Below are 20295 nucleotides of genomic sequence, written 5' to 3'. Positions count from 1 at the left end.
CGCACCAGCATTCCAGCTCCAATCATGGCTGCAAAAGTTGCATCAGTTGTCAGCCAAGAGCCTCTCATCATGAAGTTCATGAGGACAGGACTTCAAGCTACTGCCAAGGCAGACAAAGCTGTTAAACCAATACTTCCTGCCAAGTACATGTAGGTGGAATGTATCCTATCTCTCTCATATTGAGGCCAAATTACAGCCTTTTCAATAGCTCCTATCTCGTTAGACATTCCCAAGCCATAGTAGCACAGTGCTCCAAGACCAACAGCAGCCCCTTCAGCAACAATGTATCTTCCTAAGTGTTCAGTTTTATATGCTTTTTCCATTGATGGTTCCAGTGCTGCCTCTTTGAGTTCTTGGGCAGTTTTCCCACGGCGGATTCCAAGTCTTGACCTGGTGGCATATTCCCTGCTGGGTGTTAAGAGCCATTGATTCTTTGTGATTGAATTCTTCACAGCGGGGGAGGAGACCTTGGTGAATGCTGGGTGGAACACCCTAGAAGGTAGTGTCCGGAGACACACAAGCCTTGCAGCCAGCATAGTGATGTCCTGGTTCACCAAGAAAATCTGAAATGCTTACCTAAGGCTTGAGGCTTCCGCGAGCACCGACGCGGGCCTTCCCCCAGCTCGCGAGCTCCGGACGAGACCTGGAGCAAAGCCCCAACCTCCCGAAGAACCGCACAGCTCCACAGCCCGTGCACGCCCCTGTCCCCGCAGGGGGGCGGCTGTGCGGCACGGCCACGGGGAAGCCTCAGCACCTCGCCGCCCAGAAGGAGGCGGCCGGCCTGCGAGGGTGCGCCCCCGGATGTCTGATCTGGCCCGAGGGTGCTGCCCTTCCCACCTGGACACCTCACACGGACCTCAGTATTGCATTTAAACTGTACAGCAATTTCAGGACTGTGACCATTTTTACAATGTTGGTTCTTTGTATCTATGAAAAAAGAATATCTTTCCGTTTTGTAAATCTGCCTCAATCTTTTTTTCAGAATACTATAATTTTGACTATATAAATATTTTACTTCCTTTGTTAGATTCATTTATATGTATTTCTTTTTTTGCATATTATTGTGAAAGTTGTAATTTCGCTAATTCTTTCTCAGTGCATTCATTGTATGCAGAAGTGCTATTGATGTCTGAGTGTTAATTTTATATCCTCTTGGTTATTATGTCTGCAAGACTTTTGGAGTGTTTGTGGTCTTCTGTGTAGAGCATCACATCGTCTGAAAATAATGATAGTTTCACTTCATCCTTTTCAATAATTATTCCTTTTATTTCTCTCTCTTGTCTGCTTGCTCTGGCTAATATTTCCAAAATTATATTGAATAGGAGTGGTAATAGTGGACATCCTTGTTTTGCTCCTGATTTTAAAGTGAAGGCTTGCAGTTCTTGTCCACTTACTATGATGTTGGCTGTTGGTAGATGACTTTTATCAGGTTGAGGTAAAGACCATCTATTTCAATTTTGTGTTGTATTTTTTTTTTTTTTTATTATGGATGAATGTTGGGCTTTGTCAAAAGATTTTATTCATCTACTGAGATAGTCATGTGATTTTTATTTTTGCTTCTCTTGATGTGGTTAGATTACATTTTTTTTTAGTGTATTTAGTATAGGGTCTACAGGGTCTCACTACACAGATCAGACTCGTAGTGATCCTCCTGCGTTCAGCCTTCCAAGTGCTAGGATTACAGGCACGTACCACTATGTCCAGTCTCAATTGCCCTCAGTGCACCCCGAGGGTGGGGCTGGCATGACACATGGGAATTGAACCTCGGTCCCTGTGTCTAAGTAAGTGCTTTAATCCACTGAGCTATCTGGCTGGCCCTATACTATATTTATTGATTTGTGTATATTGAACCATCTCCGATTGCTGGGATCAATCCCACTTGGTTGCGATATATAATCTTCTTGATGATTTGCTGTATTCTGTTTGCTAGTATTTCATTGAGGACTTTTATATCTATATTCATTAGAGACGTTGGCTTGTAGTTCTTTTTTTTCAGTTGGATCTATGTCTGGTTTTGGAATCACAGTACTACCTGCCTCCAGGAGTGAGTCTGAGAGAGTTGCTTTCCTTTCAGTTTCACTAAGGAGTTTGAGAAAAGTTGGCATTAATTTTTTTTTTTTTCTGAATTTCTTGTAGAACTCTTCTGTGAATCCACTGGGACCTGGGCTTTTCTTTGTTTGTAGGTTTTTTATTACATTTTCAATTTCATTTCTCATTATTGGGTTATTCAGTGTTTGTATATCTTTTTGACTCAGATTTGACGTTTCATATGTATCTAGAAAGCTTACCATTTCCTCTGTTTTTCATCCTGTGAGAGTAAAGATTTTGGAAATAGGTATTGATGATGTTCTAAATTTCTCTAGGGTCTGTAGTGATTTCACCCTTTTCATTCTTCAGACTCAAGATTAGATTCTGCTCTAATCTTCATAATTTGCTGCTTTCTTTGGACCTTGACCTTGACTTGCTCTTCTTTTCCTAGGAGCTTTTGGGGCAGCATAAGATCATTTATTTGGACTTGTTCTGTTTTCCTAATGTGTGGATTTACTGCTATAAATCTTCCTCTTGAGAGAGCTTTCGTTACATCCCACAGATTTCAGTAAGTAGTATCTTCATTTTCATTTGATTGCAAATACTTTTTAATTTCTTCTTTAATTTCATCTATGACCCATTGGTTGTTTAGGAGATTGTTATTTAATTTCCATATGTTTCTGTAGTTTCTTTTGTCAATAATTTTCAGTTTTATTGCACTGTGATCAGATAGTATGCATGGGATAATTTCAATTCCTTTGCATTTACTTAAGAGTGCTCTGTATGCTAGTATATGATTTATTTTCAAGAATGTCCCATGTGCAGCTGGGAAGAATGTGTATTTTGTTGTTGCTGGGTGAAACACTCTGTAAAAGTCTACCAAGTCAGTTTCTTCACAAGTTTGGTTTAGTTCTGTTATTTCTGTGCTGATTATTTTTGCCTAGTTGATCCACCTCTTTGTGACAGTGATGTGTTAAAGTCCCCCATTACTATTGTATTATTGCTCATTTGACTTTTCTTGTCTGTTAAAATTTGGCTTGTGCAGGAGGTTGCTTCTATAGCAGTTTATGTTATGTTAAGTCTTCCTCTTGCAGTTTTCCCTTAACAAGTATGATAATCTTCTTTTTCTCTTTGGATGATTTTTGGTTTGAAGTTGATAATTGTCAGCCACCAGGATAGCTACCCCTGCTTTTTGCTGATTTTCTGTAGCATGGAGGATTATTTTCCATCCTTTGACTTTTAGTCTGTGAATTTCCTTTTGAGTTAAATGTGTTTCTTATATGCAGCATGTTGTTGGATTTTGTTTTAATCCCTCTGTTAGTCTGTTTTTTGATTGGTGATTTGAGGCCATTTACATTGATGGTTATAATGGATATGTATTGACTTATTTTTGCCTTATTTTCCTTTTATAGCTTCTGTACTTTTTCCTTCTTTTTAATTACTTGCTCTGTTTTGTGGTTGCTTTCTGTTACTCTTGAAGTTGTGATTACCTCTCTTTCTCAAACATCTGTCAATACTCTTTGTAGGGTTCATTTGGTGGCCGTGAATTTCTCCAGTTGTTCTTTGTCATCGAGGGATCTTATTTCACCATTGAGTTTGATAGATAGTTTTGCAAGGTACATCAATCTGGGTTGGAAGTTATTTTCTTTCAGGACCCAAAATAATTCACTCCAAGCTCTTCTTGATTTGATGGTTTGTGTTGAGAAATCTGCCTTGATTCTGATGTGCTTTCTACTGTAAGTGATCTGTTCTTTTCTGTAGCAGCTTTCAATATTCTATAATTCTGTTGAATTTCTGAGATCTTGATTACTATGGGTCCATGTGTAAATATATTTTGATTATTGTTGTGTGGAATTCTATATGCCTTGCTTATCTGTGTGTCAGTTTCTTTTCACATGTTTGGAAAATTTTCTGCTAGTGCATCTGCAGATAGTCTTTTTATGTCATTTGTTCTGTCTCTTGCTTCACTAACACCTACTACACTTATATTATTTTTCTTTGTATCATCTTGTGGCTGCTGAATTTTTATTTCCTGGTTCCTGGTTAGTTTTTAAGAGATCTTTTATTTCACGTTCATTCGCTGCAACACTGTCTTTGAGGTCTCAAGGTCTATCTTCAGTTTCATTCAAGTGGTTTTGCCAGCTTTCAGTGGAGTTCTTAATTTCCTGGATATCTGTTTGAATTTGTTCCATGCACTCTAATTCTTTCTTGCATTGTTTACTCAGTGTGTCCATCATTTTTAAATTCTCTCTCTCTCTTTTTTTTAATCCATGTCTTCTTTAGTTGTTCTGAGCAATACTTTCAGAGATTTTTTTTTTTTTTTTTACTGTATTTAGTACAGGGCGTACAGGGTCTCACTACACAGATCGCACAGATCAGACTCGTAGCGATCCTCCTGTTTTTAGCCTCCCAAGTGCAGGGATTACAGGCACATGCCACTACATACAGTCTCAGTAGCCCTCTAGTGTGCCCCAGGGGTGGGGCTGGCACAGTATGCTGGGGATCAAACCCTGGTCCCTGAGTCTGCCTAAGGAGGTGCTTTAATCCACTAAGCTATCTGGCCAGCCCTCAGAGATTTCAGGAGTGTTATTTCTAAGTTCTTGTATGTGTTTGAGACCTGGATTTGTTCTGGGTGGGCCGGAGGATTGAGATTGCCTTTTGTTCCTGTGTTGGCACTTTTGAAGATCCCAGTAATCACACAGAGTCCCGCAGAGCCCACCAAAGTTCTTAAATGCCCCCCTATTAATTCTTTAATTTCATCTGTAACCCATTGCTTGTTCAGGTGCATGTGATTTAATTTCCATGTGCTTATGGAGAGTTTGCAATTTCTTTTGTCAGTAATTTCCAATTTTGCTGCATTCTGTTGAGATAATATGCACAGGGTGCTTTCTATGGCTTTGCCTTTACTTACGCATTCTCTATGTGCTAGTATGTGGTCTATTTTGGAGAATGTGTTCTGTACAGCTGAGTAGCATGTGTATTCTGATGTTGTTGGGTGGAACAACACTGCAAACGTCTACTGAGCCCATTTTTTCATAAGTTTGGTTTAGTTCTGTTATTTCTTTGCTGACTTTTTGCCTAGTTCACCTACCCCTTTGTGACAATGGGTTTTTTTTTTTTTAATATACATAATTTTATTACAAATTTTTTTTTAAAAAAACCACAAAATGCAACATCCTAAACAACTCAAAACTTAACTATTGGTACTAGTTCCTGCAAATTTGTTGTGCTACCTTACACATGGAAGAAACCATTAAATATTTAGGAACATTCAACATCAAAAGCTTTAAAATCTAACTGTATGTAGTAGCCCCTCAAAAAGCTACAACCTGAATTTTTTTAAAAAAGTATTTTTTTCTACAAAGAATTTTATTAGCTATACAAAAATCTGTACAGTTTTTATACTGAAGCTAATGTTGAGCTGCACTTGAATTCACATTCTTAGCAAAACAATTGCCTGAGCACACATACACTCCATATGCCATTACAGGACAGCCACTTATTCCTCCTCTTCCTCCTCTTCTTCTTCCTCCTCTTCTTCTGGTTCACTCTTCTTCTTTGAGCCTGTTGGCCTACCAGGGCCCTTCTTTCCTGCTTCACTTTTGCCCTTGGCACGGTATGCAGCAATATCCTTTTCGTATTTTTCCTTTAGCTTAGCCGCTTTTTGTTCATATGGTTGTTTATCTTTGGCTGACTGCTCAGACCACATTTCACCCAGTTTTTTTGCAGTATCTCCAATGGACAGGCCTGGGTGTTCACTTTTGATCTTTGGGCGATGTTCAGAGCAAAACAGGAAAAAGGCAGATGGTGGTCTTTTAGGTGCATTTGGATCTTTCTTCTTTCCCCTCTTATCGCCAGCTTTGGGAGGAACGTAATTTTTCATCTCCCTGTCGTAGCGAGCTTTATCACTCTTCGCCGTATCTTCAAATGTCGACTTTTCCTTGGCAGACATGGTCTTCCATCTCTCCGAGCACTTCTTGGAGAACTCGGCAAAGTTGACCGAGGAGTCGGGGTGCTTCTTCTTGTGCTCTTTGCGGCAGGTCTGCATGAAGAAGGCGTACGAGGACATCTTGCCCCGCGGCTTGTTGGGGTCTCCCTTGCCCATGGCGGCGCGGCCTGGTGTAGCTTTTCCTCAGGGTCCCGCACAGCGGCCGAGGGCAACAGAGACACTTCCTTCCTAGAGCTCCGGCGAGAACTGGTTTTCGACAATGGGGTTTTAAAGTCCCCCGTTACATTTGTGTTATTGCTCACTGGATTTTTCACGTCTATTAAAATGTATCTTACGTCGTTAGCTTCTCCTCCACTGGGTGCATGTGCATTTAGGATAGTTATCTCTTCCTCTTGCAGTTTTTCTCTAACAAGTCTGCAGTGAACTACTTTATCTCTTTTGATCATGATTGGTTTAAAGATCACATTGCCAGCACTCAGGATAGCTTCGCCTGCTTTTCTCTGGATTCCTGTTACATGGCAGATTGTTTTCTATCCTTTGACTTTCAGTCTGTGAATTTACTTTTGAGTTAAATGTGTTACTTGTCACAGCATATTGTCGAATTTTGTTTCTTTATCTGCTCTGCCAGTCAGCTTCTTTTGATTGGTGAACTGAGGCCATGTGCATTGATGCTTATAACTGATATGTATCACCTTATTTTTGTCAAGTTATTTTCCTCCTGTTGGTTCCCTACGCCCTCCTCCCCGGTTAATTGCTTGTCTCGCTTGGTTGTTCCTTTCTGCTGTTATTCTTGAGGTTGTGATCTTTTGTGCTCTTTCTAGAATATATGTCAGTACTCTTTGTAGAGTTGGTTTGGTGGCCGTCACTTTCTTCAGTCATTCTTTGTCATGGAAGCATCTTATCTCTCCATTAAATTTGATAGATGGCTGTGCAGGGTACATCCATCTGGCGTCAAAGTCGTTTTCTTTCAGGACTTGAAATACTTCTCTCCAACCTCTTCTTGACTTGATGGTTTGGATTAAGAAATCTTCCAGTGGGCTTTCCATTATAGGTGATTTGTTTCTTTTATCTGTCAGCTTTTACTATTCTGTTCTTTTGCTGAATTTCTGGGATTTTTTTGATTATTATGTGTCTGGTTATAGACTTATTTTTATTATAGCTAATTTGAATACTTTATATGTCTCACTTAACTGTATGTCTGATTTTTTTTTTTTCATGCTTAGGTAATTTCTGCAAATAGTCTTTTTATATTATTTCTGTTGACTCCTGCTATATCATTTATACCTGTAAGTCTTATTTTGTTTTTTTTAAGCACCATCTTGTAGCTTTTGAATTGTGATTTCTTGCTTCCTTGTTATTTTTAGGAGATCTTTTCTTTTACAATCGCTTGTTGTGCTGCTGTCTCCAAGGTCTGAAAGTCTGTCTTCAGTTACTTTCAAGCGGTGTTACCAGCTTTCAGTGGAATTCCTAATTCCCCCAAGTATCTTTAAATCTGTTTCATGCGTTGATTCTTTTCTGTGCTGTTCACTCAGTGTTTGCATCATTTATCTATTCTTTATTTTTTATCTATGTCTCCTTTTCATTTTACTCAGTAATGCTTTCATAATTGTCATTTTTTTAACCTGAGAGCTTATTTCCATTCTGATTTCTTCTATAGCCTGATGTTGTTTCTCTACTTCAGTTGCTATGATTTCAGAAGTCTCAGGTGTGTGATTTCTAAACTCTTCTATGTCCTTGTCTCCTAGACTTGTTCTGGGTGGCCTGGATGCCTGAGATTGCCATTTTCTCCTTTACTTTGAAGTTTTTGAAGCTCCTACTGTTCACCAATGCTCAGCAGCAATAGTCTGGAGGCAGGATGCAGATCAGCAGGGCTCCTGGAGCAGTGGGCAATAGCGGGGAAAGCTCACCCAGTCTCCCACTGTGCAAGGCTCAGTGTGGCTTTGGTGGTGGTGGTGGGGCAGGGCAGAGCTCTCCGGGTCCTATAGCTTTCAGCAGCTCTGCCTGCCTTCTGCCATTCTAGGGTGGGGCCAGGCCACAGCTCAACAAAGCTCCTGTGAGGGTGGTTGGGGGCGGGGCAGTTCTCCCCAGGTCCTGTAGCTTTCCTGGCTCAGCTTGCCTTCTGTGCCAGGAAAGGGGTGCAGGGAATGGGCTGCATCCCAGCTCAGGTTTTTCAGATCAGAGGTATGAAAATAATCAAGTTGCTATCCACAAAATTCAGAAAACTGCAAATACATGCTATGGGAATGAATTGTACTGACATAATTCATGAAACTGGATATGAAACCCAGTAGGGTGAGTGTAGATGGATAATATATCCACAGAGGCAATCTGGGAACACTTCCGGATTGGGGAGTGGGGAGTGGCCAGCAGGCAGGACACCCAGGGCAGCAGCATCTGTATGTCACATGGAGTCGGGGGGAGAGTGGTTAGCCCTGCCATGTGATGTCCATAGAGCCGTGAAGGCAGAACTGGGAAATAAGCAGCCTCAGTGTCATGGCGAATTTATGAGAGAAACTTAAGCGGATTGTTGGAAGTCTTAAATATGTCTAAGAGAAAAGGAAAGGAAAGGAGTAACTGAAAATACTAGCGTAAACAATTATATGGCAAAGAGATGTGACGAGTTAGGAGTCCTGTCAAGAGACTGTTCTTTTCTTGACATTAAATAGGTGAGAAAAAATTAGAGCATGATCAGAATGGCCCAGTGCGAGTACAGTTAAGACTTACTGATTTGTGTGTCTTTCCTATTTTGTTATGACTGCTAGTGTTCTCTACTACTCAGCTAACGCTTTAAGAATATTTTTGTACATGCTTCTTTATGACAACTTCTTTGTCATATGTTATCCATATACATGGATAACATATATATGTACATATATATATATGTTATATGTATATATATTTTTTGTTGTTTTAACTTTGGTAGGTGGTGTCTCCTTACTTCACCACACCACTGTGCTCTATACACGGTCACCTGGCAACATGCGTAGCACCCCGATATGCACAAGCTTACTGTGTGAGATAGTATCACACTGAATCCGAATCTTTGTGTCATTGCCAGTGAGGGCGAATATCTTCCATCCGTAGACCAGGCATCTGCATTCCTTTTCTGTGAATCCTGTTTCTTTTGGGAGAAAATTAAAGTTTCTTGTTGATTTATGGGTTTTTATATTATCTAAATGAGAAACCTTCATGGGTTACATATATTACAAATGTCGTTTTTCAGTCTGTGTTTCATTCTTTTAGTGGTATCTTTTGATGAATATTTTAAAATTGTATTGTGGTCAGACTTATTTAGCTTTGTATATATGGTTTGTGTTTCCCTAAAATCCTTCCTTTAAAGTTTTACTTTTCCAATTTGGGTAAAGTTTATTTGTAATCCTTTCATTTTCTATATGAAGTTTAAAGCTAGCTTGTTAGGTCACACAGAGACACATACATACATATATGCATACAAACAAACAAAAAATCCATTTTAGGGCCAGCCAGATAGCTCAGCAGACTAAAGTGCTTGCTTAGGTAGGTGCAGGGGCCAGGACTCGATCCCCAGCATGCTGTGCTTGTTCACCCCCAGGACACAGTGAGATGGCAAATACGACTGGGTGTGGTGGCATGCACCTGCAATTCCAGCGCCTGGGAGGCTAACAACAGGAAAATCACTATGAGTCCAATCTGTGAGACCCTGTAGACCATTAAACAAACAAACAGTAAAAATCTATTGGGACTTTGAAGGAAATTGCGTTTACTCTATATTTTGGGGAATATTATACCATGGTAGTATTGATCCTTTCCACATATATTATGCTTCTCAGTGTAGTTGAGCTTTCTTGTGTTCTTTGATAATCTACTTTTTTATTCCTCATAGACTTCTTGCTCATGTTTGGTTATAGTTATTCATTCTCTTCCTGTTGTTGGTCCAGAAGAGCACTAGCTGTCATTAAATACTGAGTTATCTGGAAGTTGACAAGATTGGTAATGGCAAAGTACAATTTGGCCAAGGGAGAGGTGTGGAGGCCTACCTGGGCGACGCTCTTGGAAGGGGAGCGGTTGTCTTCATTTTGGCTATGACTTTCTGGAGCCTCAAAGATTACACAACAGAGCTGAAGCATGTCCCAAAACATTAGATACTGTCTCAGTTATGTCATATAGATTACTCTTTCTTCAGATCCTTCTCTCTTCATATTGCAGAATGAATGCAGGCCTCCTACCTAGCCCTGCTCACAGCACTCACCGGCTTCCCACCATTTTCACAGTCACTCATGCTTGAGCTGCTGCTTTTTCATGAATGAAGAAAACCTGGTTCAGCCTTGGGTCAAGGGTTAGGGTTAGGGTTAGGGTTAGGGTTGGGTCAAGGTCTTTGTTCAGGATAGCCATCATCATGGCTGGCTTGGCTCCCATAACTACAGATGTGCCTTGGTGTCTTTATTGTTGCCTTAGGTTGTACTTGGTACGGTAGCTTACAATTAACTTGATGGGATTCTAATAACTTGTCCATGGGATTGCAAATATAAACTTCCCAAAAGGAGAGGAAGTCCAGGAAGGGCTGTCTATAAGAGGCACCTAGCCTGCAGAGACCTAGTGAGCCCAGCTTCCACAGTGAGCCCAGCTTCCACAGTGAGAATGAAAATAAGAGTCTGCTTTCATGGTTATCTAAGGCACCCTCCAAAACGTGGTGACTAAGTGAGCTGAGAAGAAGAAAAACAGGAAAAGGATAAATGAATTAAAATCTTGTTCCTAAGGGCCGGCCAAATAGCTCAGCGAGGTGCAGGGGCCGGGGTTTCGATCCCTGTGCCAGCCCCGCCCCCAGGGTGTGCTGAGCCAGTGATTGAGACTGGCCGTGGTGGCGCACACCTGTAATCCCATCTCTTGCAAGGCTGTAAACAGGTGGATCACTATGAGTCCGATCCAGTAAGTGCTGTTGCGCTGCTGGCTGGTCAGTGTGGCCTTAAGAACGGATCCAGGTGGAGTAGCTCAGGAAAAATGGGGATGATGTTTCGAATAAAATCCTACAGCAGAAACTGGAAGTACAGCCAGATCTCTGGGATCCGCTTCAGATTGATTTTGTTATTCCGTGATGTTTATTCCAGCCCTTTGGTCGTTCTGACTTCCTTACCACACTCTTTCAAAGATAGCTGGCTACCACTTGGAAATTTTCTTGTATGACAAATTCTGAGCTATCTAGTTGGTCCAATCACTTCATTTTTAGTGGTGTCGGGGAGTAAACCAGGGGCTCGTGCATGCTGTGTATATGCTCTATTGCTGAGCTACACTCTCAACCCTCTGGTCAGCTTTTAAATCATTTTCATAGATCAGAAGTTGCTAACCAGAAACTGGCTGGGTCCCTTTTGCTTTGTGGTTAGGTGCTCACTGTTGGTTCAGTTGTCAGCGTGAGAGGACATCCCAAGTTGCCCAACGTAATGGTTATCTCAAAATAGTTATCATTTTTTGTGTGTTTTTTGACAGGGTTTTAGCAGTTCAAGGTGGCCTTGAACTTACTTTGTAGTACACACTGGTCTTAAAACTCACAGTGATCCTCCCGCCTCAGAGTCCTGAGTGCTGGGATTATAGGCATGTGCCTTCATATCTGGCTCTAAAAACAGCTACTAACAAAATCCTTTTCTTCCCCACAGTATTTCGATTTGGATAATATACTGTTTGGTCACACTAGCCAGTGGCTACAAAGTATGATTGCTTTTCCCATAAGTAAGCATTTCTTAGGGTGGAGCAAGACTAGGCTTGGGGTTACAGAGTAACATCTCTGGTATGTCTAGGGTATAGCAAAGGTTAGCTTGAATTTGTGTGGTATATAGAGATAATTCTCTGGGAGACAGCTATCAGCCTGAATGGGTAAAGTGGGACATTTGGGTAGGTTGCTGAAGGCCTTCAATCGGTCTAAATCAGTCCAAAGGTGTCGGTCAATCACAAAGCAGATTTGTGGTCTAGGTGTTTGGAATCAGTCAAGAATGGTTTAGCAGGAAGTGAAAGTTTTCATCTGCTTATCAGGCCAAGGATTCTGTTGATTAGGGAATAAGAAAAGGCATTCAGATACGGCGCATCAAGACTGTGGAGCCATACCCGAGCCGCAGACTAACTGGGCAGAAGTTAGTTTCCAAAAGTCAGGACAGCTGGGTAAAATTAGGTACAAATAGACAAGAAGGGAGTAGGAGCCAGCACCGAGATGCAGGCTGAAGTGCGGGGATAGCAGGGGATGCTGCGGAGCCAGCTCGCTCCCAGGAGAAGCTTATTATGCTTTATGCTCTGCACCACACGAAGGCTGCGGTGTCCATGGATGTGAGCCCAAGGCAGGAGGTATTCCAGCCGAGGCCAGAGGATAAGAGTGGGAGTCCCCTGGTTCCTAGTAAGCTTTTCTCCTTCATGAAGTAGTAGAAAATTCAATCAAAATAAATCGGATGTAAGAAATTTCGTGGTGGGTAGAAAGAACATTTCATACTCGTGTGGCTAATACTGGGTTAAATTAAGTACTGTGTGACAAGAGGTTAGGATTAGAAAAGTTTTCAAGTGTCTATGTTCTTAAAAACACATTAAATATGTTTTAATATAAGTATGGGGGATTAGAATTATGAAGGCTACACTTATGTTTGGCTGTTTCAAGACATAATTTATGCAAAAATAGGTATACATGAGTGGCTCATTTATCTTTTTTATTTCAGTACATTTTGACAGTAAAAATCTATAAACTCCAAATTAAAGAAGAGTATCTAAGAATATACCCCATTTTCCAGTATATAAGCTGAGTCTCTAACAGTTTAATAGCATAAGCAACTGGGATTTTTTTTTTTTTTATTCATGTAGGAAAACTAAGAAACCTATTTTGTGAGAAGCCTACATTTAGTATTAATATACGGGTGCTTAATATTCATATGTACAGACTAAGATGGGCTGGAGTGGTGACAGTAAGGGGTGCAGATGAGAGCGTGTGTGTGTGTGTGTGTGTGTGTGTGTGTGTGTGTGTGTGAGTACTCAGCCATAACACAGCATGACTAGAAGTGTGAGTCGTAGTAGAAATAATAACTATGCAGCGAATGATTTCAAAACATTCATTACAAAATGAGATTTCCTTTAGAGGTAATATCCCATAGAGAGTCTGAAAGGGGCTGCTCATAAATCAAATCTTGAAAGGCTCCAATGTGATTTTATTAAAAAAAAATAGCTTGCTTAAATTACTGTTAGGCATAATTTTTATTTATTTATTTTTCGTTTTGGTCATTATTTAAACAGAGAACAGAAATTGTCTTTGTTCTGAAAGAAAAATGGTTATGGGACCCTTTGTTTTGTGTGGCTTGTGGTTTCTTTTTGTGTGTGTGTGTGTGTGTGTGTGTGTGTGTGTGTGTCCACGATAATAGTAACAAATAATTTCTTTTAACAGTTCATGGAAAAAATTAGTTTCTTCTCTACCAAAAAGTTTGCCTTATGGAAGCTGACAAAAGTCATTATATTATAATGATTCTGGCTCAGGAAAATAATGGTATCTTGGAAAAAATGAAGGAACACGGCAGCAGAAGAAGGATGTCCGGCGCGCAGCAGATGGACTATTTAAACAAAAGATACAGTGTTCCTTTAATTGGATTCTCATGGAGTGTTGGTTCGAATGTGCTGACCAAAAGCAGTGTCTGGAAGAAAGAAATTTTGGATTTCTGAATCGTATGTTTTTATAGCTTGGGTTCAAGTCAACTCAACAAGTTTTTATTGAGTATTTACTCTGGAGCTCGATGACCCAAGTTTGGGTCTCTGTGCTACGATTCTAATATGCCTATCAGGTACTCCAGGCAGTGTTTGCCATGTTGATACAGAAAGATTTATGTGAAAGACCGCGAATTGAAAGCTTCTCATTATGCTTTGGTGGATTAACAGTGTACACTTTGGGGTCCATAGAAACCTGAGTTTCTTAGCCTAAGGGAAGCAGTGCAGGCAGTCTGTCTGTGATGCCCTGCTCCTGCCTAGGGGCTGCCTGTGTCTCATCTGGCTTGATCTGCGGCCTTTGTTGTCTCCCCGCTGATCAGCTGGGACGTGTTATGGAAGGGCAAAGCTGTGGCGAGCCTTGCTGTCCCCTTGGCTGGCCCCGAACGGCAGTATCCCCAAACCCGACTTCCGAAGCTGCAACAACAGCCCTGCAGGCCGCCCTTGACATAGGAGCTGGTATGCGTCAGCGTAGGGATCTGACTGGCATCCCTCTGGAGTCAGGGAAGACAGAAAAATGCAGAGCTCTGAGATGCATGCTTTTTACCTTGCTGTTCGGTGCTCTGGACCCCATGCTGGCCTAGGGGACACAGCCAGGTGGTCCTCCAGAGAAGTTCTGAAAGTAGACAGAGCCTCTACTTTGTAGAGGCTTCCTTTGCTACCTCCCTTGGTGAGTCTGAATTTTTTACCCTCTCCCCATCCACCTTCCATCCATCTCCTCTGCTGATGTGCACTCGTGTGTGTATCTCTACCCGCATGCTCACCCCTCCGTGCACCTTCCGTGATGTATATGGTGAGGTTTAGTTGAGTACCTTAATCCTTACCTCCTCCTGCCAGCCCACCAAACTGTATCTTTTTTCTTTGAGCCAAGGAAATTCTCTATTATACCATGCTATCACCATGTTCAGTAACTGTCATGTAATCTCAATTCTTTATGCCCTAAGCCAAGTACTTCATCAAAACAAAACCATTTCTTTCTCACACTCAGGCAATACAGAGCTTAGGTTTTAAGACAATTGCTTCTGCTGCTCACATTTTAAAAATTCTACTTGGAATGTTAGAACTCCAAAATAATGTATTCCCTGGAGTGTATCTTCCATTCCCCCGCCAAAGCCAGTGCTGTCTCAGCTTTACTGGCTAGACCAGCAAGAGGAGTAAGATGAAAATCAGGTCAAATGTGTTCCCTGATACCAGCTTGCTCGATCTTCTATCCTAGACTTGATTTGTGATTTTGTGCAAGAGGAATATTTGTATCCATCACACTCTTTTTTTATTTTTTTAATTATATCCATTATATTCTTAGCAGTGTGATTACACCTAAGGCCCATTTCCCACACACTGTATATGAGAATTGTTATTTTCAAAGATGTACCACAGATGAGTTAATGAGAGATACAGAAGGGAAGCTGTTGGTCAAAATTTAGAGTTCTGAATCATCTGAATCACTTAGATGTTCTTACAACTGATTTCAACTTTCTGCAATTTTATCTCTAAAACAGGCATAACGAGTCAATGTGACAGTGAAGTGTATTATATTGGTACTTCTGTAGACTTTATCGAAGGTAATCAGCATTTTTCTAAATTGTACTATCACAGTCATACAATGAAAGAAGGGGCTCTTGAAGCGACCCCTCTTCAGTTCCTGAAGGAGCGGATTCTGGGGCAGCCACCCTGTGAGTTGCTGCGGATGCCTGCGTTAGTGGACACTTAGGGGGTGATGAGACTGCTTTAGCGTTGGTTGTGGCAGGGTGGGTTTGATGTTGCCAGCTACTTCACATTCGGGGTCACCCAGAGCTGGTGCTGGGGGGCTGTGAAAAGCCCTCACTGTCTTGTTGGTGGGGCTCCAAGTACAGTTGTCTCATAATCCTGATGCCTGCTTTCTTGAGTTTTTCAAAAAAATCAAATAATACACACGAATGCAAACTTCAACTCCATGCAAATATTAAGTAATTGCGATTAGTAATTTCTACTAATTCTCGTTCTGCACCCTATGTGAATGAAGCTTGATGTTTAAATGATGTAATTTTTTTTCTCAGTGTCCGGATCCCAGCTGTTCAGTGGTATCTGTTATGTATGTGCCTTTTTCGTGGTTTGAACTATATTTTGGGGCTTCTGGGTTCTTTTGTGCTTATAACTTTCTCTTTCTTTGAATATGAAATATGTTTCAGAAAACACTACTTTTTATGCTGAACTACATTCTGAGCTGCGTGATCTTATTTTTTTTTTTTTTCTAGTTGTTTTTGGGCTTAAAATTTGTTCTTAGTATTTATAAATTGACTGGAAAACTGATTAATTTATTCAGTGTTCAGCATATAAGTTAAATTCAGTTATTCATAAAATACAGGGGTACTTCTGTGTGGGACCTGGGGTAGAGGATGCAAACAGCACAACTACAACACGGAGCTGGTGGTGGTTCCTTCCTGTCCAGACCAGAAGGGATGGGAGGGGACAGCGTGTGTGGTTGGGGGACAGCATGTCATGGGCCTGAGATTGCTGCCAGCGGTGGGTATATTGAAGCTTTCATTCCAAGTGGCTGATCTTGGTGCCCTCAGCATCAACACAGGGACAGAAGCCAAGAGAGTAAGTGAGAGGGCAGATGCCTGCCCTGCTGAATAGTCACCAGATGTGCCACAGTTTTTCTCCTGTAAACAGATTCCATGGTGGGTGGCAGGGCTGTGTGTCTCGGAATAGGTAGAGCGATGTCGGGGTATCTCAGTGTTCAGTGTAGTTGGTAGTCTGGGTGGAAAGTGTAGTTTTGAAAATTAATTATGACCATAGTCTAAGTTTTTTCACTGTGATGTATTTACATTTTGAAGCAGATTATTCACCATGGTGCATACCCTGTATGTGGGGACAGTGTCCCTAGTCTTGATCCACTCATGTTGACAGGACCTCTGTCTACTCACAAGTGGTGTTCTCTGTGGTGGCGAGCGAGATGTCTCAAAACATTGCTGAGTATCTTCTGGGCTAGATAACGGCACCTGAACATACCTTCCCTGAGTTTATGTGCAGTACTTAGAAGTGACATTCATTTTTCTGTTCCAGAAAGATGTAATCAGGGCTGCACTTATCCCAACCCCTACTCAGGAAGCAGCTTACTCACCTGGAAGATCAAGCGAGTCATTTTTTTTATATTTTAAGAAAATCACATGCTGCTCAGAAAAGCATGAAGAGCTGTGAGTTTTAAATGAAATCTTGTTTTCTGTGTGTGAGTATTGTGTATAAATGACAGGGCGTGATTGGCAGACCTTGTACTCCAAGCCATGAAATAGTTTGTGGTTATGACTCAATCATTTCAGAGGAGTTGATGTCAGTTCTTTACATGTCAAGCATTTCAAGGCAGACCACGCAGAAGTTACTTGATAGTACTCCTGGGGCAGAGAGAGGAAAGTGGCTTTCAAGTGGGACCCCGCGGCAGGAACATTGTGATAGTAATTTGAGTGTAAAACATTTCAGGAGAAGAGCTAGTGCTTAGTACTTTTTAAACTTGCACTTTTGTTTGTAATTGCTAAAGAAAGAAAGTAATGTATTGTTTATCTGCACGGAAGCTGAGTTTTCCTGTAGCTTTGCATCCTCCATTTAGAATTATTTAAGATTTAGAAAAATATATATATACATAGTTTGGAAATGTAGACACTTCTGTGTCGCATGATGCAGAGCGGGCTGGGTAGCAGCCTCTGAGAGTTCAGATTCCGCCTTGTATCTGAGTGCTGTCCCCTCTCCCTCATCCCTGTCACCCTGCCCCCCGCCAGGATTCTTGACTCTCTCCTTAAGCATGGAAGCCTAGGAGTTAGGCCGTGGTGTAATCGCTTTGGACGGATGAATCTTTGCCTTTGGCGTCACTCCCACTCTCGTAATACTGCGGTGGTATGCATGTTGTACGCCTCATAGACTTGTGGCACTGTCCCAACCCGAATCTCAACTTTAATCTATCAAATGGAAGGAAGAAAAGAAATGACCTGTACCTTTTCCATGAGTTCAGTTCATACCGAGAGGCCCACGACTGCCTTCTTAGGTCCTGATCATGGTCCCCAGTTAGCAAAAGCAGGACCAAGGAGAAGGAAGAGCGAACCAGAGGGCTTTTGATTCTTTGATTTTTGCTTTGCATTTTTAATCCTGAAGTCAGAAGTTGTATCCAGACCACAACCAAGGAATGTGGGGCCTTGTCCGTATAGTTTTAGTTGTCACTGGACCGGATACTGGAACGCCTGCGACGGGACAAGAATCTTCATTTCCTCATTTCAGGCAGAACTGAGCTTGGGTTCATCTAAGCTTAACTAAAGAGGAGGCCGAGTAGAGACAGCGCGGTGAGTGTGAACCCACCGCGCAGGCTGGCGTGGGGCAGCGGCTGGCACACGCAGGGCAAGGCTGACTTCCGGCCGCCTGAATGCCTCAGCAGCCGCTCTGCCTGGTGCTCCTGGCTCGTGCTTGTGAGGGCCACTCTTGGTTGTGAAGATGCAGAGTGATAGCCGGACACTCAGGGGCTGTCGATGCAGTTACTGTGGTTTAGTGAATGTGTGGATCGCGTTGCTCTGGAGTTATTTGATAACAATTTAAGAATAGTTCTTCCGGTTCCTGGGAGATTAGAGTTTTTGTCTGGCTTTATGACTAAGTGGCATTCTTTGGTTAAGTCATGTAACTTCGTAAATCTTGGAGTCCTCTGGTTCAAAACATCTGAAGTAGTCTTCTTTTTCATTTTGTAGGCTTGAACATTGCTTTTTGTTTGATTATTTAAAAACACAAGTAGCTTTTTGTTTGAATCTCGTAACTAATTGGAGATCTGACTTTTTTGCTCAGGAGCCGCTTACAAGTACCCCTGCTTTTCAGATAAGTACGTGCAAGTACTAAAGTTGCTGGGTTTTTATTTAGTTATTTCTTAAGAGATCTGGTCAACGTTGGAAGATACTGCAAACTTATTTAAATGACTCCGAAACATAGCCTGTCACAAGGCTATTGGGAAATGGTAAAATTCTGTTACGATGATATTTTTAACTAATGACTCGTTTCTACGCAGCCCATTTGCAGAGAGGGTATGAATCACATGTCCTTTCTGTGCTTAGGATTTTCTGCCTCTGCTATATGTTTGTTGTGTAAAGCCAAGAAGATTATGTACAGTTAAAATTCTGGGTAGACATTTTTAAATATCATTTATACGCTCTAGTTTTGTGGAAAACTTTCAGTGTCTCAGTGACCATATTTTCTTATCTATTTGTTTGTAGTGTTTTCACCAGAGCTGACCAGCTTCCCCTGGTGGGCGGTTCTCTCAGATAGAAAGATGACGATGACCGGGCAGGAGTGAATCACTCACACTCAGAAGGTCCTCTTAACATAAGCTGTGTGCAGAAATCACAGTCACTAACACATGGGACTCTGCTGCCGCTAAGTAAAACTCAGTGGAGACTTTGTCATGTAAATATTTTAAAAGGACCATAAACAAATAGAGGCCATGAAATGACTCAGAACAAAACCTCAGTTTTATGCCAGCGTAACAGCTGGCACCGTATAGCATGCCAAGGGCTCTGTGTGCAGTACTTCCTTCCAGTACCCACAACCCTTTGCGGAAGGAGCTCAGGCTCAGCCAGGTGAGGTTCTGACATGTGGGAGCGTAAGTGTCCGAGGGCAAGTCCTGGCTGTCCAATTCCAGAGTTTGGGCTGAAGTTGTACTTGAAAATAATCCCCAAACTTCTTCATATTACACTGGGCTCTGTTTTTGTGTATGGCAAGTGATGTGGCAAATCAAGTTTTTTCTGAGAAATTCAGACCCAAACAGTGCTGTTGAAGGGTCAGAGCCAAATTTAACATGAGGAAAGTACCTTCATTTCTCCTGGTTGGTGTCTCAGTGGTAAAACTGCATTTCAACAACAGTAGCAAGTTACTTTAACTAATTTTGTAAACATTGTTTTCTGAAGTTAGCCAAAACCTGGAAAAGTTCTGGGTTAATTTTAAAAGTATTGAATGAACTAAAGCTAACAGGAAAGTAGTACTTTAGTAAAACTAGAGCAAAATATATCCATAGTCTAAGAATATTGACAAGGTAATGTTTAAAGCAATGGTTAAAATAATGTATATGTAGTTCCTTGGCATAGAATTTTATAAAGTATTACATGTAAATTGAAGTGGTACAAGGAGAATAACATAAATACTGATGAGCATACTCCTAAATGAAATAAGCTGGGTACTCGCATGTCAATATTGCATTGACGCCTGGTGTGAGAAACTGAGAGTGAATAAGGACCAAAGTTTACAGTAGATATTACGAAATGGGAAAAAATTATTCAAAAGGAAAGAGGAATTAGGGAAGGAGGAGGGAGAAAGAAAGAGAGAAAGGGAGAAGAAAAGAGTGATAAAAGGAAAAAAAGGAATGATAAAAGTAGGATAAAATAGAGATAAAGCTTTGTAAGTAAGGAGGGAAGACACGAGCAGGGAGCAGAAGGGGTTAGGAATAAGGTGCAGATTCCTTATGAGGAAGACAACCGTATATGACTCAGTTGTATCAATAAGCTTAATAACAGTATACTCTAAGACTATGAAACCTTCTCAGAAAGTCAGCTAAGTAGGCCAGTTTGGGAAGCTTGCTGTAGTCCTGCTTTGTGTCTCCGCTCTTCTTCTTCCTCTTCGTCTTC

General features: G+C 41.3%; 1 protein-coding gene and 2 pseudogenes across 2 annotated transcripts in view; 1 reads left to right on the top strand and 2 right to left on the bottom strand.

Annotated features, from left to right (window-relative positions):
* LOC105741755 overlaps nucleotides 1–758 on the bottom strand; it is a 27133-nt pseudogene extending 26375 nt beyond the window's left edge.
* Nucleotides 1–20295, top strand: part of Bckdhb (branched chain keto acid dehydrogenase E1 subunit beta) — a 210217-nt gene that overhangs the window by 113422 nt on the left and 76500 nt on the right. The gene's annotated exons all lie outside the window — the stretch shown is intronic.
* Nucleotides 5528–6221, bottom strand: LOC101576718 (annotated as a pseudogene).

The sequence above is a fragment of the Octodon degus genome, unplaced genomic scaffold (assembly GCF_000260255.1).
Source record: "Octodon degus isolate 3935 unplaced genomic scaffold, OctDeg1.0 scaffold00022, whole genome shotgun sequence".
In the NCBI taxonomy this organism is placed as follows: Eukaryota; Metazoa; Chordata; class Mammalia; order Rodentia; family Octodontidae; genus Octodon; species Octodon degus.
Note: the sequence above shows the minus strand (reverse complement) of the source record. Positions and strands in the feature narration are given on the sequence as shown.